The sequence below is a fragment of the Dermochelys coriacea genome, chromosome 1, assembly GCF_009764565.3.
Source record: "Dermochelys coriacea isolate rDerCor1 chromosome 1, rDerCor1.pri.v4, whole genome shotgun sequence".
Classification (NCBI taxonomy): Eukaryota; Metazoa; Chordata; order Testudines; family Dermochelyidae; genus Dermochelys; species Dermochelys coriacea.
This window is the reverse complement of record NC_050068.2, coordinates 68,528,819-68,551,814: the sequence shown is the minus strand read 5'-3', so window position 1 is coordinate 68,551,814 and position 22,996 is coordinate 68,528,819. Positions and strand designations below refer to the sequence as shown.

At 42.6% G+C, this 22,996-nt stretch overlaps 1 long non-coding RNA gene across 1 annotated transcript; it reads left to right on the top strand.

Annotated features, from left to right (window-relative positions):
- The first annotated feature begins 5,816 nt into the window (after positions 1–5,816).
- On the top strand, positions 5,817–19,902 carry LOC122457607. Its single transcript, XR_006277240.1, has 3 exons — positions 5,817–5,829; positions 10,869–10,871; positions 19,556–19,902. It is a non-coding gene; the product is annotated as an uncharacterized LOC122457607 (long non-coding RNA).
- The last annotated feature ends 3,094 nt before the right edge of the window (positions 19,903–22,996 follow it).

The following is a 22,996-nucleotide window of genomic DNA, read 5'->3' as shown; positions in this document are numbered from 1 at the left end:
CCTCTCTCTCTCTCTCAAGGCAGAGAGAGACTCTCTCTGGGCTTCTGGCTCACAGCCTTTATAGAGCCAGCTGGGCCCTGATTGGGGCATGGCCCCCTGCTGAGGCTGCTTTTCCCCAATCAGTCCCGCTGCCTTTCTTCTGCAACAGCCCTCTCTCAGGGATGTTTTAAACCCTTCTGGGCCCGAGCGGGTGTCCACCCCGCTACACTCTGCTAGACACTAAAAATCAGGGACAAAACAGAAACACTGGATTTACTGCTTATTTAACCAATCTGTAATCCACTAACCTCACTTTTTTGTCCTAGGACTGCAGAGGTGTTAACTGGCAACTTCATCTTGAATGGTCTCTTACAATATGTGTTAATTACTTATGCTAAACCATCTGTCTCCCCCCCCCCCCGTGTATTTAGCTGTGACACTCTGAATATCTTCCCCAGACCTGAAGAAGAGGTCTGCCTGCAGGGGGCGGGCATTAGGGTGTCTGTGTGTTTGCGTCAGGGAAGCCTGGCTGTTTAAAAATAGCCAGAGCCTCGCGAACCAGCTGAGCAGCGGGGACAGCAGAGCAGCTCACAGCAGGAGTTTGCCTGGGACTGGTAAGTATCCAAGTGTGTGTGTTTGCTTGCTGAGGAAGTATCCGAGCGTGTGTTTGCTGGGAGGGCAGGGAGAGAGCCTGAGTGAGTGTCTGATTGGCTGCTAGCCTGCAGGGGGCGGGCATTAGGGTGTCTGTGTGTTTGCGTCAGGGAAGCCTGGCTGTTTAAAAATAGCCAGAGCCTCGCGAACCAGCTGAGCAGCGGGGACAGCAGAGCAGCTCACAGCAGGAGTTTGCCTGGGAGTTCGCCTGGAGTGAGCCCAGTGAGGCTTACATCTTGCCAACGTCTCTGAGGAAGCTCATAGTAGGTAGGTGATATGGAAGGGGGGGGGGGTTCAGCTGTTGTGACCTGCACTGGATGTGCCATGTTTGTCTTTCTTCCACAGGACAGAAGCGACTTTGTCTGTACAAAGTGCAAGCTGGTCTCCATATTGGAAGAGAAGATTGAAGGTCTGGAGCAACAGGTAACGACCCTGCGTTGTATACGAGAGACTGAGGATTTTCTGGACCAAACTCAGGATAGGCTTCTAGGGGCACAAAGCTCTAAAGATATAGAGCAGGTTGCACAGAGGAGCCAAGAGGCCAGTGAAGAAGCTTGGCAACATGTGACCTCCAGAAGAGGTAAACGGAATGTCCGGGTTCCAGTAACACAGACACAGGTAACTAACCGCTTTCATGTTCTCTCCACAGGTACCATTGCGGAGAGTGGACCAGATGATAGGTCTGGGGGGAGAAAGCAGAAGGAGACTCCGCTGGTTGGGAGGCATGAGATGCGATGTCCTGAGGTTGGGGGTTCCACGACCACCACTCCCAAGAGGAGAAGGCGGGTGGTGGTGGTCGGGGACTCTCTCCTCCGGGGGACTGAGTCATCTATCTGCCGCCCTGACCGGGAAAACCGAGAAGTCTGCTGCTTGCCAGGGGCTAAGATTCGTGATGTGACGGAGAGACTGCCGAGACTCATCAAGCCCTCAGATCGCTACCCCTTCCTGCTTCTCCACGTGGGCACCAATGATACTGCCAAGAATGACCTTGAGCGGATCACTGCGGACTACGTGGCTCTGGGAAGAAGGATAAAGGAGTTGGAGGCGCAAGTGGTGTTCTCGTCCATCCTCCCCGTGGAAGGAAAAGGCCTGGGTAGGGACCGTCGAATCGTGGAGGTCAACGAATGGCTACGCAGGTGGTGTCGGAGAGAAGGCTTTGGATTCTTTGACCATGGGATGGTGTTCCATGAAGGAGGAGTGCTGGGCAGAGACGGGCTCCATCTTACGAAGAGAGGGAAGAACATCTTTGCCAGCAGGCTGGCTAACCTAGTGAGGAGGGCTTTAAACTAGGTTCACCGGGGGAAGGAGACCAAAGCCCTGAGGTAAGTGGGAAAGCGGGATACCGGGAGGAAGCACAGGCAGGAATGTCTGTGAGGGGAGGGCTCCTGCCTCATACTGGGATTGAGGGGCGATCAACAGGTTATCTCAAGTGCTTATATACAAATGCACAAAGCCTTGGAAACAAGCAGGGAGAACTGGAGGTCCTGGTGATGTCAAGGAATTATGACGTGATTGGAATAACAGAGACTTGGTGGGATAACTCACATGACTGGAGTACAGTCATGGATGGTTATAAACTGTTCAGGAAGGACAGGCAGGGCAGAAAAGGTGGGGGAGTAGCACTGTATGTAAGGGAGCAGTATGACTGCTCAGAGCTCCGGTACGAAACTGTGGAAAAACCTGAGTGTCTCTGGATTAAGTTTAGAAGTGTGTGCAACAAGAGTGATGTCATGGTGGGAGTCTGCTATAGACCACCGGACCAGGGGGATGAGGTGGATGAGGCTTTCTTCCGGCAACTCACGGAAGCTACTAGATCGCATGCCCTGATTCTCATGGGTGACTTTAATTTTCCTGATATCTGCTGGGAGAGCAATACAGCGGTGCATAGACAATCCAGGACGTTTTTGGAAAGCGTAGGGGACAATTTCCTGGTGCAAGTGCTAGGGGAGCCAACTAGGGGGAGCGCTTTTCTTGACCTGCTGCTCACAAACCGGGTAGAATTAGTGGGGGAAGCAAAAGTGGATGGGAATCTGGGAGGCAGTGACCATGAGTTGGTTGAGTTCAGGATCCTGACGCAGGGAAGAAAGGTAAGCAGCAGGATACGGACCCTGGACTTCAGGAAAGCAGACTTTGACTCCCTCAGGGAACAGATGGCCAGGATCCCCTGGGGGACTAACATGAAAGGGAAGGGAGTCCAGGAGAGCTGGCTGTATTTCAAGGAATCCCTGTTGAGGTTACAGGGACAAACCATCCCGATGAGTCGAAAGAATAGTAAATATGGCAGGCGACCAGCTTGGCTTAATGGTGAAATCCTAGCGGATCTTAAACATAAAAAAGAAGCTTACAAGAAGTGGAAGGTTGGACATATGACCAGGGAAGAGTATAAAAATATTGCTCGGGCATGTAGGAAAGATATCAGGAGGGCCAAATCGCACCTGGAGCTGCAGCTAGCAAGAGATGTCAAGAGTAACAAGAAGGGTTTCTTCAGGTATGTTGGCAACAAGAAGAAAGCCAAGGAAAGTGTGGGCCCCTTACTGAATGAGGGAGGCAAGCTAGTGACAGAGGATGTGGAAAAAGCTAATGTACTCAATGCTTTTTTTGCCTCTGTTTTCACTAACAAGGTCAGCTCCCAGACTGCTGTGCTGGGCATCACAAAATGGGGAAGAGATGGCCAGCCCTCTGTAGAGATAGAGGTGGTTAGGGACTATTTAGAAAAGCTGGACGTGCACAAGTCCATGGGGCCGGACGAATTGCATCCGAGAGTGCTGAGGGAATTGGCGGCTGTGATTGCAGAGCCCTTGGCCATTATCTTTGAAAACTCGTGGCGAACGGGGGAAGTCCCGGATGACTGGAAAAAGGCTAATGTAGTGCCCATCTTTAAAAAAGGGAAGAAGGAGGATCCTGGGAACTACAGGCCGGTCAGCCTCACCTCAGTCCCTGGAAAAATCATGGAGCAGGTCCTCAAAGAATCAATCCTGAAGCACTTAGAGGAGAGGAAAGTGATCAGGAACAGTCAGCATGGATTCACCAAGGGAAGGTCATGCCTGACTAATCTAATCGCCTTTTATGATGAGATTACTGGTTCTGTGGATGAAGGGAAAGCAGTGGATGTATTGTTTCTTGACTTTAGCAAAGCTTTTGACACGGTCTCCCACAGCATTCTTGTCAGCAAGTTAAGGAAGTATGGGCTGGATGAATGCACTATAAGGTGGGTAGAAAGCTGGCTAGATTGTCGGGCTCAACGGGTAGTGATCAATGGCTCCATGTCTAGTTGGCAGCCGGTGTCAAGTGGAGTGCCCCAGGGGTCGGTCCTGGGGCCCGTTTTGTTCAATATCTTCATAAATGATCTGGAGGATGGTGTGGATTGCACTCTCAGCAAATTTGCGGATGATACTAAACTGGGAGGAGTGGTAGATACGCTGGAGGGGAGGGATAGGATACAGAAGGACCTAGACAAATTGGAGGATTGGGCCAAAAGAAATCTAATGAGGTTCAATAAGGATAAGTGCAGGGTCCTGCACTTAGGATGGAAGAATCCAATGCACCGCTACAGACTAGGGACCGAATGGCTCGGCAGCAGTTCTGCGGAAAAGGACCTAGGGGTGACAGTGGACGAGAAGCTGGATATGAGTCAGCAGTGTGCCCTTGTTGCCAAGAAGGCCAATGGCATTTTGGGATGTATAAGTAGGGGCATAGCGAGCAGATCGAGGGACGTGATCGTTCCCCTCTATTCGACACTGGTGAGGCCTCATCTGGAGTACTGTGTCCAGTTTTGGGCCCCACACTACAAGAAGGATGTGGATAAATTGGAAAGAGTACAGCGAAGGGCAACAAAAATGATTAGGGGTCTAGAGCACATGACTTATGAGGAGAGGCTGAGGGAGCTGGGATTGTTTAGTCTGCAGAAGAGAAGAATGAGGGGGGATTTGATAGCTGCTTTCAACTACCTGAAAGGGGGTTTCAAAGAGGATGGCTCTAGACTGTTCTCAATGGTAGCAGATGACAGAACGAGGAGTAATGGTCTCAAGTTGCAATGGGGGAGGTTTAGATTGGATATTAGGAAAAACTTTTTCACTAAGAGGGTGGTGAAACACTGGAATGCGTTACCTAGGGAGGTGGTAGAATCTCCTTCCTTAGAGGTTTTTAAGGTCAGGCTTGACAAAGCCCTGGCTAGGATGATTTAACTGGGACTTGGTCCTGCTTTGAGCAGGGGGTTGGACTAGATGACCTTCTGGGGTCCCTTCCAACCCGATTATTCTATGATTCTATGATTCTATGAAGAGCTTTGGGTAGTTTGAAAGCTTGTCTTTTTCACCAACCAAAATTAATGCAATACAAGATTTTACCTGACCCTCTCTAATATCCTAGGACCCAACCCAGTTACAACAATACTGCAAACAGTACCTTCATGTGACATAATAAGTCTATCTATACTAGGAGCTTTAGAGTGAATCCTATATCGTAGACAATTGACTATTTTTCATAAAGATAAACATTATCAGGCTATGACAATCATGATTTTCACTAACAATGAAATTATATTATGATTTTAAATGATCTGTCTTGAGAGTATGAACACTAATGTCATTATCAATCACTCTTAATGAACTATAATTTGATCCTACATACTAATTGGAGCTATTTAGAAGTAGACAAACTGGAAGCACTGTTCAAATGTGCCAAAGCAGCCTCTCCTCCATAATTCTCTCAATCATGCTTATATGTTGACTTTAATCCATATTTTGGGTTACTTATTTTACAATGTACCACTGCTCAGAACAATGACCACACTCTAAAACAGGATACATAGGAAGATGCTAATGACTTCCATGTGTGGTACATACAACTAAAACCTAGAGGAAAAGGGACAGAAATGGCTCACTATAATATCTGAAGACTCTCTTCAGAATAGCTATGCATAAAATGCCTGAGCAATGCTCTGTCTATACAGAGTTCCACAGGCAGATACAGAAGCTGGAGCTGGATTTCCAATGTGCCATGGGATTTTTATGAAAAGAAACTAGGATCTTATCACAAGATGTGAGAATATCCTGCAATATCGCTGAAGAAACCTATGGAATGAAGTTAAACCTTGTTGATATGGAGTTAGGTGCTTAGGAACTTGTATTAAAAATACAAATGTTTATGTGTTATTGCAGGATTGTATGTGTGAGGTGGATTTCCTTAGAAACACTTGGGGTGAGAGAAATGCAAATGACCTTTTGAAGCTGTACCTTGAGCAGGAAACCATTGTCTGGCCTATAATCCTATACTGGACTAGGAGATGGGGGGGAATATGGATGATAGGAAGTGACCCAGGGAGGCTATTCTAAGGGTGATGGACACTGTTGGCTCTCATAGGTCCCTGGGTCAGAGCATGGTGGAATGGGAAGGCCCAGGCTCCACTACCACCTGCCTCATTTCCATTCCACTCCCACTCTGGTAAGGAAAGAGCAAGGATGTTGTAAATCCTGAGGTGATGCTCAGCCACACACAGGAGTTAGGAACTGGACTGAAAGCCCTTCCCACTAGGAGTTGAGACTGGGAACTGGGTGCACTACCCACTAGGCAACCTGGCCCTCCGAGGACTCATTACACTTCCCTTTATGTACCTTCGAGCTTTCTGGTTTCAGCCAAAATGCCAGAAAATGATCTAGCTTTTCTAACCTAGCTAGAAATGGAAAGTGCTGGAACTCTCAAGGAAGAGTATCCTCCTCCATGATTTCCAGCCTGATTTCTTCCTGCATGTGTCCAACAGCAGCATCAGGCCGCAAAGTCAGATTACTCTCCATTCCAGCATTTCTCTGCAGCATATAAATTTTCATGAAAAATAAAAAAGGGAAAAAATGAGCGAGAGTAAGTTTGTAGCCAGTTTGGTTACAAAGAGAATCTTTCTAATATGAACTAACACACTTACATACTGCGCTTACTGAGAGCACAGATAAGTTTGAAACAACACATTCCAACAGAGGTGTGGATTGCTGCAAAATCTGGTTAAATGCTATTATCCAATTTGGTTTGATATCATAGAGATTAGAGATGTAAAAGACCAATTGAAGTTCTCTTATCCAGCAAGAGGGCCAAATGATGGCTAGCCAGGGTTTTGTCCTGATCAGTTTACACTTTGCCCAACTGGGAAGTGTCCCTTTACTTTTCTATGACATATATAAAACCTCACTATTATTGGGTTGGACATGGTTCCCTCAGGAAACTTTTTTCTAGTAGTTGTTCCTAGTGCCTGTCCCAAGAAGGTTTCTTGACATTCTCATCATCCTCTCTTTATTATGGAGGTTCCCGAGGCAAATCTTCTTTATGGAGATTACATGCTCAAATCACTTATGGACAAATAATTCAGATTGTTTTACCCAATTAGCTACAACTTGCAATACTGGGTAAAAAGCCTTTCATAAGGTTTGTTTGAGGCGTCTGGACATAAGTGATGTTGTGCCACAGTGTGGTGATGTCATAATGTCTGAGTTTCTTTTGTCAACTCAGTCACAGGAGCAGGAGAGTTACCAACTCGCTTCTCACCTGTTCATCCATTTTATTTCTACCTTCTTAAATACTTCTGAAGGGGTAATTCATAGAAGTATGGGCTTGTTAGAGAAATGGGGCGTGAGAGGCAGGAGTCTTGTTTTCTATTCCCAACTCATGATGTGATCTTTGGAACATCATTTCCTCTCTGTTCCTCAGTTTTCCCATTTGTAAAATGTATATAATAATACTCACCTACCTCATGGCAAGCTGGGGCTGTGAAACATATTGAATGCTAGAAAACTTCTTTGAGATCATTCAAGAGAAAGCACAAGAGAAATACAAATACGCACCAAGGAACAAATTAACCCCAAAATTTCGGAAAATAATATCTTTGACTAATTTTAGTATTGTTAGCCAGACGATTTCTTACACAATGATAAAACAATATTTAAGAACTTACTGACAGAGAATCAGTATCTAATGTCAAGGTATAGGCCTCAGTTATTGGCTCACCTCTTTAACTAGCTGTGTTTATGTCAAGGCATAGGCAGACTTCTTTGCGGTCACTAACATGGTCCCACGAGCTAGCAGGGCTGATGTTAAGACACATGCTTATCTAAGTTTGAGGATTATCATTGACCTTAGCCCAGCAAGGTAATGTGGTCTCTGCATCAGCAACTCTAGCTTGCTAAGGCCTAGCAGGGACTATGATAGGCCTCTATACCATAAGAGAAACCTCAGGGCTTGTCTACATGTAAAGTGCTTAGTTATACTGGTGAAGTATAGAAGAATTAAGTATTTTCGAAGCACCAACTGGCCAGTAGAAATCCTCTAATATACAATATTAACCATTATAGTTAGATACAACAATTGTGAAAAACTTTGCTTAATTGAAATCTGCTTTCTTCAAATACAGTTTATTTTTCAAAGAGATTTTACTATGATGAACTTTAAAAGGATAGTAACAAACCCTGTTTGAGTTAGTGTGCCCAGTTCAGTATTGCCAACCACAAGCATACAAAAATAATGAGTCAGCTTTTCTCCTCCCCCAACCAGAGCAACGGATTGGCTTAAAAATCATGAGTATTTTTAAAAAAAATTGGGGGTGCTTTTTATTTGCCATTTGTTTCTTAAAGCCTTCAGGATTCATGTTTTCAAGCTTTTGTCTACAGCTTTACGGGCTAGAAATGTACTTTTTATTTTAAAAAAAAAGTTGATATATCCATGGGATAAAATGTCTTCAGGAACTGGGACTTAAGAAAATCACCAAGTATTGAGATTCACATTGCCATTCCCACAATGTCATCATTGAGACAAAAAGAAAAAAGTTAAATACAAATAAAACATTTAAATTAGGGTGTTTTTTAGGGTAATGGTCTGTAACTCAAAGAACAGTTTGACTAATTTTCTTGAAACTTTATAGAGAACTTCTTAAATAAATAAATAAACCTGGAAAATTTTAGGCAAAATAAATGTCCCCATGTGGTCTTTCCACCTCCTGCCCCCTGTGGTCCTGCACCCCACTCCCATTCAGCTCTCACCCCAGTCTGTCCCACCCTACTAGCCCTTCTGAACCCTAGCCTATGTGACCATCAGTATTCCTGTGTGTCTCACTCTATCCATCCCCCCCATAACCTATGCCTCCTTATCTGGACCAGTGAGCAGAGCGCTGTGAAGAATGCAGCCTCTCCACCTCCCTTTTGACTTCTTTCAGAGTAGCAGCCGTGTTAGTCTGTATTCGCAAAAAGAAAAGGAGTACTTGTGGCACCTTAGAGACTAACAAATTTATTAGAGCATAAGCTTTCGTGAGCTACAGCTCACTTCATCGGATGCATTTGGTGGAAAAAACAGAGGAGAGATTTATATACACACACACAGAGAACATGAAACAATGGGTTTATCATACACACTGTAAGGAGAGTGATCACTTAAGATAAGCCATCACCAGCAGCAGGGGGGGGGAAAGGAGGAAAACCTTTCATGGTGACAAGCAAGGTAGGCTAATTCCAGCAGTTAACAAGAATATCAGAAGAACAGTGGGGGGTGGGGTGGGAGGGAGAAATACCATGGGGAAATAGTTTTACTTTGTGTAATGACTCATCCATTCCCAGTCTCTATTCAAGCCTAAGTTAATTGTATCCAGTTTGCAAATTAATTCCAATTCAGCAGTCTCTCGTTGGAGTCTGTTTTTGAAGCTTTTTTGTTGAAGTATAGCCACTCTTAGGTCTGTGATCGAGTGACCAGAGAGATTGAAGTGTTCTCCAACTGGTTTTTGAATGTTATAATTCTTGACGTCTGATTTGTGTCCATTCATTCTTTTACGTAGAGACTGTCCAGTTTGGCCAATGTACATGGCAGAGGGGCATTGCTGGCACATGATGGCATATATCACATTGGTAGATGCGCAGGTGAACGAGCCTCTGATGGTGTGGCTGATGTGATTAGGCCCTATGATGGTATCCCCTGAATAGATATGTGGACAGAGTTGGCAATGGGCTTTGTTGCAAGGATAGGTTCCTGGGTTAATGGTTCTGTTGTGTGGTGTGTGGTTGCTGGTGAGTATTTGCTTCAGATTGGGGGGCTGTCTGTAAGCAAGGACTGGTCTGTCTCCCAAGATCTGTGGAGGTCGTCCTTCAGGATAGGTTGTAGATCCTTGATGATGTGTTGGAGAGGTTTTAGTTGGGGGCTGAAGGTGATGGCTAATGGCGTTCTGTTGTTTTCTTTGTTGGGCCTGTCCTGTAGTAGGTGACTTCTGGGTACTCTTCTGGCTCTGTCAATCTGTTTCTTTACTTCAGCAGGTGGGTATTGTAGTTGTAGGAATGCATGATAGAGATCTTGTAGGTGTTTGTCTCTGTCTGAGGGGTTGGAGCAAATGCGGTTATATCGTAGCGCTTGGCTGTAGACAATGGATCGAGTGGTATGATCTGGATGAAAGCTAGAGGCATGTAGGTAGGAATAGCGGTCTGTAGGTTTTCAATATAGGGTGGTGTTTATGTGACCATCGCTTATTAGCACCGTAGTGTCCAGGAAGTGGATCTCTTGTGTGGACTGATCCAGGCTGAGGTTGATGGTGGGATGGAAATTGTTGAAATCATGGTGGAATTCCTCAAGAGCTTCTTTTCCATGGGTCCAGATGATGAAGATGTCATCAATGTAGCGCAAGTAGAGTAGGGGCATTAGGGGACGAGAGCTGAGGAAGCGTTGTTCTAAGTCAGCCATAAAAATGTTGGCATACTGTGGGGCCATGCGGGTGCCCATCGCAGTGCCGCTGATTTGAAGGTATACATTGTCACCAAATGTGAAATAGTTATGGGTCAGGACAAAGTCACAAAGTTCAGCCACCAGGTTAGCCGTGACATTATCGGGGATACTGTTCCTGACGGCTGGTAGCCCATCTTTGTGTGGAATGTTGGTGTAGAGGGCTTCTACATCCATAGTGGCTAGGATGGTGTTTTTAGGAAGATCACCAATGGACTGTAGTTTCCTCAGGAAGTCAGTGGTATCTCGAGGATAGCTGGGAGTGCTGGTAACGAAGGGCCTGAGGAGGGAGTCTACACAGCCAGACAATCCTGCTGTCAGGGTGCCAATGCCTGAGATGATGGGGCGTCCAGGATTTCCAGGTTTATGGATCTTGGGTAGCAGATAGAATACCCCAGGTCGGGGCTCCAGGGGTGTGTCTGTGCGGATTTGTTATTGTGCTTTTTCAGGGAGTTTCTTGAGCAAATGCTGTAGTTTCTTTTGGTAACTCTCAGTGGGATCAGAGGGTAATGGCTTGTAGAAAGTGGAGTTGGAGAGCTGCCTAGTAGCCTCTTGTTCACACTCCAACCTATTCATGAATGTAGAAGCCCTCTACACCAACATTCCACACAAAGATGGGCTACAAGCCGTCAGGAACAGTATCCCCGATAATGTCACGGCTAACCTGGTGGCTGAACTTTGTGACTTTGTCCTGACCCATAACTATTTCACATTTGGTGACAATGTATACCTTCAAATCAGCGGCACTGCGATGGGCACCCGTATGGCCCCACAGTATGCCAACATTTTTATGGCTGACTTAGAACAACGCTTCCTCAGCTCTCGTCCCCTAATGCCCCTACTCTACTTGCGCTACATTGATGACATCTTCATCATCTGGACCCATGGAAAAGAAGCTCTTGAGGAATTCCACCATGATTTCAACAATTTCCATCCCACCATCAACCTCAGCCTGGATCAGTCCACACAAGAGATCCACTTCCTGGACACTACGGTGCTAATAAGCGATGGTCACATAAACACCACCCTATATTGAAAACCTACAGACCGCTATTCCTACCTACATGCCTCTAGCTTTCATCCAGATCATACCACTCGATCCACTGTCTACAGCCAAGCGCTACGATATAACCGCATTTGCTCCAACCCCTCAGACAGAGACAAAGACCTACAAGATCTCTATCATGCATTCCTACAACTACAATACCCACCTGCTGAAGTAAAGAAACAGATTGACAGAGCCAGAAGAGTACCCAGAAGTCACCTACTACAGGACAGGCCCAACAAAGAAAACAACAGAACGCCATTAGCCATCACCTTCAGCCCCCAACTAAAACTTCTCCAACACATCATCAAGGATCTACAACCTATCCTGAAGGACGACCTCCACAGATCTTGGGAGACAGACCAGTCCTTGCTTACAGACAGCCCCCCAATCTGAAGCAAATACTCACCAGCAACCACACACCACACAACAGAACCACTAACCCAGGAACCTATCCTTGCAACAAAGCCCATTGCCAACTCTGTCCTCATATCTATTCAGGGGATACCATCATAGGGCCTAATCACATCAGCCACACTATCAGAGGCTCCTTCACCTGCGCATCTACCAATGTGATATATGCCATCATGTGCCAGCAATGCCCCTCTGCCATGTACATTGGCCAAACTGGACAGTCTCTACGTAAAAGAATGAATGGACACAAATCAGACGTCAAGAATTATAACATTCAAAAACCAGTTGGAGAACACTTCAATCTCTCTGGTCACTCGATCACAGACCTAAGAGTGGCTATACTTCAACAAAAAAGCTTCAAAAACAGACTCCAACGAGAGACTGCTGAATTGGAATTAATTTGCAAACTGGATACAATTAACTTAGGCTTGAATAGAGACTGGGAATGGATGAGTCATTACACAAAGTAAAACTATTTCCCCATGGTATTTCTCCCTCCCACCCCACCCCCTACTGTTCCTCTGATATTCTTGTTAACTGCTGGAATTAGCCTACCTTGCTTGTCACCTTGAAAGGTTTTCCTCCTTTTCCCCTCCCTGCTGCTGGTGATGGCTTATCTTAAGTGATCACTCTCCTTACAGTGTGTATGATAAACCCATTGTTTCATGTTCTCTGTGTGTGTGTATATAAATCTCTCCTCTGTTTTTTCCACCAAATGCATCCGATGAAGTGAGCTGTAGCTCACGAAAGCTTATGCTCTAATAAATTTGTTAGTCTCTAAGGTGCCACAAGTACTCCTTTTCTTTTGACTTCTATGGCTGATAAGCTGGCTGCCCTCTGTTCTGGCACCACAGCAGCCCCTGGTGGGTGAAAGGTGTAACTGCAGCACCTGTCAAGCAGAATGTATTTTCTGCAAAGAAAAAAAATCTGCAGGGGACATGAATTCTGTGCATGCACAGTGGTGCAGAATTCCCCTGAGAGTACTCTTTTGAAAGCTGTGTCTCAAAACAAAAATTCACAAACCTTTTCCAAATTGAACTTGAAAGAGTTCACCTCAGCTTCAGTGGTGACAATATCTTGTTCTCCTCTGAAATCTGAACAGGAGAAGACACCAAGACTGGGCATCTTTCTAAAATATATGGTCTAGGCTCAGCCAGAAGTTATGGGTTTGATGGAAAATTACTGAGTGAAATTCTATGGCCTGTGCAGGAGGTCAGATTAGGTGTTCTTAATCGCCTTAATATCTGTGAATAAACATTAACAAGTAAAACTAACACTAGGGAAAAATGGTCTGTAATGAAAGGAACTGACACAAAAGTATATGCTCTAACCAGCACCAAATAATAAAAGTAAAAATAATAAAAGTTTTGCCATCTGCTATAGCAATGAAAAAAATCCAGAAAAAATGGCAGTGTTATGAATCACAATGCAAATTATATTGGCTATGAATGTGATCCTGTGCATGCTGAGACATAAAAGGGAGCATTAGTATTACTAATTGTCAAGTTGGTGGCATGTGTTATTCCAGGTATTTGCAACATAAACATAAGCACCACTGTCTAGTGTAAAGGAGACACTAACACGGTCATCATTTCTGACCTCAAATCAAAAGGAAAGACAGCCTTGCGTTAGTAACAGGTCATTCTTCTTAGTCCCACAGGAACAGAATCAGCACATCTTCTTCCCTCAGGTACACACTATTCATTTAAGGAGAGCTCAGTAATAAGGAGTCCTGCAGCATGGAGTGTCTTTGATGTGATGAACCCGTTAAAGATGTTTATATTCATTGCAAGACAAAGAGAAAATAAAAGGGAAACATTTGTAATCTGGGTGGCATATCTTAAACATCATCATCCCTCTGGATCATAAAATACTTGGCACTTTGGATCTGTAGGTATTACATTTCAGGACCCCATATACTGTGCAGAAACAACCCCTAAATTCTGTAGCAAAATTAATGTATTCTGTTGCCACAAAATACCTTCTCTCTCCTGCCCAACAAAGTTTAATGGCCAAACATACTTGCCAACATAACATTTATCAGAGCTTATTTTCAACAATTATTTTTTGTTCAGTGATTATTTTTGAGGATGAGAGCGTATGCTCTCCAGGTGGTCCCAGGCTTTAACTCCTGCCATGTTTTCCAAGCACCCTGGACAACTACAGGCTTCTTGCCATGTGAGTTAGGATAGAAAAAGTTTGTAAACTGATTTTGCCACCTAATATGCCTGGCTACTGCACTGTTCTTTACTTAGCACTCTGTACCAGCCTATATTTCTGGCTCCTCCACTCCCTGGTTGCAAATTGAACCCAAGCTCTAATTCCTAATCCCCTGCTCCCTGGCAGACTGAAGACACAGGTTGGCACCACAGCATCAGTTCACATGTTGTACAATCAGCTGCACAAGTATAAGAATTCGAATGAAAGCTAACATTCTGGAGCATAATTCTGTGTCAAGGGTTGTATTCTGCAGTTGTGAAATACGTGGACCTCAGCTATATGTCTTACTTCTACTGTTACTGTCAGTATGACAGGTGTAGACAGTGACATGAACAGCCAAATACTAAGGTTCTTAATTCAATTTTTATGCAGTTTCATTCTGTGAGACTTTGATTGAGAAATGACCAAGTGAACCCTGAGTAAGGAACACAGTATTTAAGATCAGTCAACACTATTAGCAGTACTTTAACCATCAAAATGAACCCAAACAAAAAAAATAAAATTTAAAAAAAAATCACATCATCAACAACATCCCATAACAGTCAATCTTGGATATAATTACCCAAGCAAGAGATTGAATAAAAAATTTTTAAAAGAAAGAAAATCTATTTTATTTTGGAAGAAGATTATTTTACTGCTTTGGCCGGTATTCAGAAAATCGCTACAGTAATCTTGCTCTTTTATTCTCTCAGTTAGAGAGCTGACTGCTATTTCATCTGTGCCAGGTCAATACTATCACAATGTATCATATTGGTTATGCTTTTTCTGTTATCTAAAGACCCACATTCCTTTTCATTAAGAGGTTATGATTTGTTTCTTATTATCACGCTCAGCCACAGTAATGCAACTCTTAAATCATTCCCTTGCTGACTGGCACAAAGAGCAGAATCAACTTGAGACAGATAATTAATGTGGATTTTAAATTGGAGCACAATGACATACGATTAAAGCAGGCTTTGCAAAACATTAGTTATCCCCTCTAATAGTTGGGAGTGCTAAGTCTGGGGGTTAAGAATAATATTTTTATTGTAAAGCAGTTTTAAAATGTTACCTACCTATTTCATACTGAGTTGTTTTTTCTCTTTGTAACAGTTTCGTAGAATATTGTTAGAAATATTTTCCTTAGTGAAAATTTTTACAAATGTCTTATTGTTATTATCTACAATGCTTGACTGGTGTTCTATGTCTGATTATCTTCCTTTCTAGGGTTTCTAGCTATTTGAATTTAAGGATTAATGTCCCCTTTTTTATGGATAGCATTTTCAGCCTTCCTTTTCTGGAATATTCTGTACTTTCAAAAGGCTTGATTCTGAATGCAATCATGGTTACATCCAAAATGTAACTATATTTCTTCACAGAGCATGTGGATCAGTGAGCATTCCTGATTATCCAAATGCATGTTCATTCTGTGGTCTGTAAAACTTCTGAGATAAATGACGTTATGCTGCAGCAGTAACTTAATGTCCAAGGTATTCAGAATCAAAGGACTCTCATGCTGCCTAAGAAAATGTAACTGAAAGCAAAATTTATAATCAAAGCCAGAATGGTCCAGTAAACAAATATCAGATCAGGAGTAAAACAATGAATCCATATAATCCAATAAGAAATGTGCACTGGAAAAACCGAGCAAACTAAAAAAGGACACCATTGCCTTTCAAGGAGAGAGAGCGAGAGAGAGAGACGAGCATATGCACATTCTGTAAAGTCCCAACATGGTTATCTACTCTGCTGGGAAAAGATGCTTCTGGAAATTTGTCAAAGTGAAAGGGTGTCTATATAGAATTTTGTGCCATGCCTATCACTGTGGTAAACTGTATAGTCCCATACTGTGGTGTGAGCCTCAGAGCCCCCCAGTGCCAACTGGCAAAGGTGTCCTATCAGGCCTGACAAACTCACCACATCAAACACATTGCCGTCATATTTATCTATGAAGAATGTCACAAAAGGTATCAAATAAAAGCTTCCATCATACTGGTCATCAGAAGCATGGTGAGATGTGTGTACAGGTGTCATGCAAGAAGTTGTTTGTAGGTACCAAAAATATGTTTAAAGTAAGTAACCAGGAAGGGTTGAGAAACAAGTTTTCCATCAACAAAGGAACGCTGATTTACCGGTCTGCCTAGGTCTTTGATGTAAAAGGAATCAGGATAAGCCAAACACAAAGTATGCTCCATTTGCATCTAGGCAATCAGAATGAACAAGTTAACAGGAGTATGAGAAAGCAGCATGGTGTGAGTACACCAGAGAATCTCATCTACTGGGTACAGTTCCAAAGGGTACATTTCAGAGGATTACTGGACTATGAGGAGGGGGAAAGAACCACTTTTGTGGTTCATCACTGAGGGAGCAAAAAGGGGACAGCACTTTTTGTATCTATGAAAGCTGGATCCTGGCTTTAGGGCCTGGTAACATTGAGAGGTTGCTGTAGGCAAGATGCTTATGTTTATTGCAGTATCGTTGTAGCTGTGTTTGTCCCAGGATATTAGAGAGACAAGGGGGTGAAGTAAAATCTTATATTGGACCAACTTCTGCTGATGAGAGAGACAAGCTTTCAAGCTACAAAGCGCTCTTCTTCTTCAGGTCAAAGTCATGTTTAGTCTCTTAGAAGTATGTTATTTGTAACCATTTCTGTTTCCATTATTCTCACTTTGTATCACTTAAATCTCTCTCTTTGGTAATAAACTTCCCTGTGTACTCATAAATAGATCTCAGTGACCAGTGGAGTAAGCAAAGTGTGAATTCTTAGTTGAATCAAACAAGCTGGTGAGAACACTCTCTTTTTGGAGGTAGCAAATTTGGTAATTTCTGAGGATTTAGTGACAGAGAATGGATACTCCAGGGGAACACTTTCCCAGGGGGCTCGGGAACTGGGGTGAACAAAGTGTTATCTGCAAAGCAAAGTGAAGGCTGGCAGAGTCACGAGAAGTGTGTCAACATGGCTAACATAGAGTGGTGACAGCTGTCATGAAGTTTAGCACCGGCAAATCTCTCTCTTGATAAGGAATGGGGGGCGGGGGGATTACACGATGACCTGCAGATTTGGGTGCATTGAAAAAGCATCACACCTGGATTTGCTGAATTGTCTAATGAGGAACTCTGAATCTTGGGATCATATCCAGCTCTCACTGAGTCAATAACAGTATTTTATGGGAGTTGGATCAGGCCCTTTGACATGGAGTTAGTTAAACTGGGATTCTATATGGAAGGAGGGAGAAAGGTAGGAGTTGAGTTGAAGAGTAGGAGAAAGTCAACAATAAACCTGGCATAACAAATATTGCACTGAACCACATGGATTCCCCTTATCTAAAAGCACACCCCAATCCAATAGGTCAGACTCCCTTCTGCATTAAAAGACCTAGCTAAGGAATGAAATGGTATAAAACAAGAACTTTCCAGAATTGGAACTAATACTGTCAGGTTGAGTGGGTTAACACTCTAGAGGGCTGTGTAGATACTGGTGAATATGGGGTCAGCTAGCTGAATAAAAACATTGCGGGCTTCTGAGAAGAAACATTGCTTAGCTCGTTGCTGAAAAAATTATTTAAAAATCTAAAAACCTGTCTTACCACCTACCTTGTGAAAAAGCTGGTGCAGAGCTCACCATTCATGTAAGTGTGGCTTGTTTAAGTGAGTAAATGTCCTTGCCTTTTGTAGGGCTAGATCCTGGCTATATTATAATTTAGATAAGGCATTACATTCCTGACAAATGTTTACAGAATAAAAGCATGATCTCCGTTCAAGACCAGCTTCCATCTTGAGACATCCTTTTCCAATTTATCGATCTACGAGACAAGAATTCTAAGAATACAAACAAACTATTGTATCACAGAGAAAAGAACTTGCTTCACACAGCTGGTGGACTGGGGAAACAACCAAAGAAGGGGAGGAGATATCATCTCCTTTGACTGGAGTAATAATTACCTTTTCTTGGTATCAGTAGTATATATTTACAGTATGGTAGCACCTAAAATTCCCAGTTGAGATTGAGGCCCCATTGTGCGAGGCTTTGTATAAACAGAGACAATCCCTGCCCTGGAGGACTTATTTTTGTGACTAAATATGCAGTGTAAGGGTCCATCTGTAACTTTGCTTCTGTATGTCCAGAAAACAGGTTAGGCTAAGTGTTTTTCTGTGCTTGTGCATGTGAGGTTACAAATTATTACAGTGGATGCAGACTGTGTCATAATACTCATGCCTTTTATCCTTAAAGATCATTCTAACTTCAGATAGTGCAGACTATAGCTGCTTGTTTACTTGGAGCAATTTCACGCATGGGGGTTATTTAATCAGCATTCCATAGACTCCATTGGCTTCCAGATTGTTTCAGTAAATGCAAGGTGTCTGCATAATCTATCCAGTCTTACATGATTTAGGGGCTGTCTTTCTCAGAAACCAACCCTCTGATAATGCTCTAATCTGACAGTTAAGATCAGTGGAAGTATTTGACGGGCCCTAAAATTAGAGCTGGTTAAAAATTTTCCAATGGATGATTCCTCCACTAGAAAATGCCAGTTTTTCCTAATAGACACATTCCATGGGAAAATTTCAATTTCAGCAAAATATAATTTAGAAAAAAATAATCAAAACAGAATGTTTCATTTTGAAATATTAGGGCTTAAAAAGCGATTAAAAATTAATTGTGATTAATCACACTGTTAAACAAGAATAGAATACCATTTATTTAAATATTTTTGGATATTTTGTACATTTTCAAACAATTGATTTTAATTACAACACAGAATACAAAGTGTACAGTGCTCACTTTATACTATTTTTATTACAAATATTTGCACTGTAAAAAACAGAAATTTTGTTTTTCAATTCACCTAATACAAGTACTATAGTGCAATATCTTTATCATGAAAGTTGAACTTATAAATATACAATTACCTACAAAAAAAACTGCACTCAAAAATAAAACAATGTAAAACATTAGAGCCTACAAGTCCACTCAGTCCTACTTCTTGTTCAGCCAATCGGTAAGGCAGACAAGTTGGTTTACATTTGCAGAAGATAATGCTACCCGCTTGAAGGGCCAAAATCCATATGCTATTTATGTAACAACCTGATATATAGACTGTGTCAGCTCCTTTTACAGGCCCAAAGTTCACAGTTTGTCAAAAGGCCAGAGACTAAGGCAAATAGTGAACAATATTAGCTAAGAAGCAGAACAAACAAAAGGCAACCTTGCTTATTGCTGAGATAAGCTTGGTCAACATGATGCCAGATGGAGAAATATAATTGGTAGCTATATCTAAAAGTTGCAAACAGACCTAAGGAATGAAAGGGACCCTGTTTCTTCTGTAGAAGAGGTGCCTTCCTACACACCAATCTTGAGTTTACAGACAAGGTTCAAACTTGTCAGTATGAGATATGACATCCTCCCTCTCACAGATGTACACCCCTCCTCCAAGCCATTACCAGTGCCTGTCTTAGAAACACAAATGAGCAACTAAAAAGCAATCTTTATTGCCATGTACTTTTCATTTATCTCCTTGCTTTAACCCCTAGGTATGTACCTGTGGACAATCAGAGGAGCAACTTCATTCCTATGGATCCCAAATCAGAATTCAACATGTATATTTTATACTAACACAGTTTATACATTGTTTAAAGGAAAACACCTGAGTACTAATTGTATGTTACTTGTTAACCTAAAACCATGGGTGGAGACATTATGTAATCTTTGACAATTAGTTACTGTGCTTATTTTGTCTTGCTGCTAGACCTATCCAGGGGTTTGGGACTGCCTACCCTGTCATTTCCCTCTGCCCATGGAAAATTCATATAATCCATTGTAATCAATTGTTTGGCTGTGTCTCTGAGCCTAATAAACAAGGTGACACTCTGACAGCGCTGTGCATAATAAACCCACATGGTTGATTCTACACGGTGTCCATATTTTGTTCCTTCACCGCTTGTTTACAATGTCACCTGAAAGTAAGAACAGGCATTAACATGTTACTGTTGTAGCCGGCATCACAAGATATTTACATGCCATTTGTACTAAAGATTCATTCTTCAACCACGATTCCAGAGGCCATATGTTCATGCTGATGATGAATTCTACTGGATAACAATCCAAAGCAATGAAGACCAATGCACTTTCATTTCCATTATCCGAGTCAGATGTCACCAGAAGGTTGATTTTCTTTTTTGGTGGTTCGGGTTCTGCAGTTTCCGCAGCAGCATATTGCTTTTTTAACTCTTCTGAAAGCATGTTCCACATCTCCTCCCTCTCAGATTTGGGAAGGCACTTCAGATTCTTAAACCTTGAGTCAAGTGCTGTAGCTATCTTTAGAAATCTAACATTTTTGTGTTTTGTCACATCTGCAGTGGAAGTGTTCTTAAAATGAAAATGTGCTAGGTCATCATATGAGACTGCTATGACATGAAATATATGGCAGAATGAAGGTAAAAGAGCACAGGATACATGCAATTCTCCCCCAAGGAGTTCAGTCACAAATTTAATTAATGCTTTTTTTAACGAGTATCATCAGCATGGAAGTATGTCTTCTGGAATGGTGGCCAAATCATGAAGGGGCATATAAATGTTTAGCATATCTGGCATGTAAATATCTCACAACACCAGCTACAAAAGTGCCATGTGAATACCTGTTTTCACTCTCAGGTGACATTGTAAATAAGAAATGGGCAGCATTACCTTCCGTAAATGTAAACAAACTTGTTTGTCTGAGCGATTGGCTGAACAAGAGGTAGGACTGAGTGGACTTGTAGGCTCTACAGTTTTACATTGTTTTGTTTTTTTGAGTGCAATTATGTAACAAAAGAATTTACATTTCTAAGTTTACTTTCACAATAAAGAGATTGCACTACATCACTTGTATGATGTGAATTGAAAAATACTATTTCTTTTCTTATATGATTTTTATAGTGCAAATATTTGTAATAAATAATACAATGTGAGCGCTGTACACTTTATATTCTGTGTTGTAATGGAAATAAATATATTTGAAAATGTAGAAAAATATTCAAAATATTTAATACATTTCAATTGGTATTCTATTGTTTAACAGTGTGATTAAAAGTGTGATTAATAACAATTAATATTTTTAATCACAATTTTTGGATGAATCACGCGAGTTAACAGATTAATTGATAGCTTTACAAAATATATTTCATTTCATTTTTGTTTCAAGCAGTATAAATGTATTGTTGATATAAAATAAAGTCAAAATTAAAACAAAACATTTTGATTTTATCAAATTGACGGACACCGGGGGGGGGGGGATTTTGGTTCTTGGGAATTGATTTTTTGTTCCAATTCAGTGTCTGAATGTCACTCAAAGAAGAGAATACAAGTTTCAACCAGCTCTACCTAAAAGTACATGTCAGAAGACCAATAGCAGAATGTTCAGTGGAGAACCTTAGAATCAGGAATTTACTACTTTTGTTAGCCCAACCAAACTAAGGTTGGTTAACTCTTGGGGCATACCTGAAAGCCTGCCTCACTAACGCTAAGCTTTGAGGTCGAATTTAGCAGCATTAAATCTATTTAACCCTGCACCCATCCACATGATGAAGCCCTTTTTTCCGACTGAAAGGGCTCTTAAAATTGATTTCCTTACTCCACCCCCGACAAGGGGATTAGCACTGAAATCGGTTTTGCTGGGTCGAATTTGGCGTACTGTGGACGCAATAAGATGGTATTGGCCTCCGGGAGCTATCCCAGAGTGCTCCATTGTGACCGCTCTTGACAGTGCTCTCAACTTAGATGCACTGAACAGGTAGACAGGAAAAGGCCCACGAACTTTTGAATTTCAATTTCCTGTTTGGCCAGTGTGGCAAGCTGCAGGTTACCATGCAGAGCTCATCAACAGAGGTGACCATGATGAAGTCCCAGGATCGCAAAAGAGCTCCAGCATGGACTGAATGGGAGGTACGGGATCTGGTCACTGTATGGGGAGAGGAATCTATGCTATCAGAACTATGTTCCAGTTTTTGAAATGCCAAAACATTTTTGAAAATCTCCCAGGGCATGAAGGACAGAGGCCATAACAGAGACCTGAAGCAGTGCCGCGTGAAACTTAAGGAGCTGAGGCAAGCCTACCAGAAAACCAGAGAGGCGAACAGCCGCTCCAGGTCAGATCCCCAAACATGCCGCTTCTATGATGAGCTGCATGCCATTTTAGGGGGTTCAGCCACCACTATCCCAGCCGTGTTGTTTGACTCCTTCAATGGAGATGGAGGCAACACGGAAGCAAGTTTTGGGGACGAGGAAGATGATGATGATGAGGTTGTAGATAGCTCGCAACAAACAAGCGGAGAAACTGGTTTTCCCGACAGCCAGGAACTGTTTCTCCCCCTGGACCTGGAGCCAGTACTCTCCAAACCCACCCAAGGCTGCCTCCCAGACCCGCCAGGCGGAGAAGGGACCTCTGGTGAGTGTACCTTTTAAAATACTATACAAGGTTTAAAAGCCAGCATGTTTAATGATTAATTTGCCCTGGCATTCGTGGCTCTCCTGGATATACTCCCAAAGCCTTTGCAAAAGGTTTCTGGGGAGGGCAACCTTATTCCATCCATCATGGTAGGATACTTTACCACTCCAGGCCAGTAGCACGTACTTGGGAATCATTGTAGAACAAAGCATTGCAGTGTATGTTTGCTGGTGTTCAAACAACATCTGTTCTTTATCTCTCTCTGTTATCCTCAGGAGAGTGATATCATTCATGGTCACCTGGTTGAAATAGGGTGCTTTTCTGAAGAGGACATTTAGAGGTGCCCATTCCTGCTGGGCTGTTTGCCTATGGCTGAACAGAAATGTTCCCCGCTGTTAGCCACGCGGTGGAGGGAGGCAAAATGTGACCTTGTAATGAAAGCACATGTGCTATGTATGTAATGTTAACAGCAAGGTTTACCGTGAAAGAGTGTACCCAGTGTTCTATAAAATATCTTTTTAAATACCACTGTCCCTTTTTTTTCTCCACC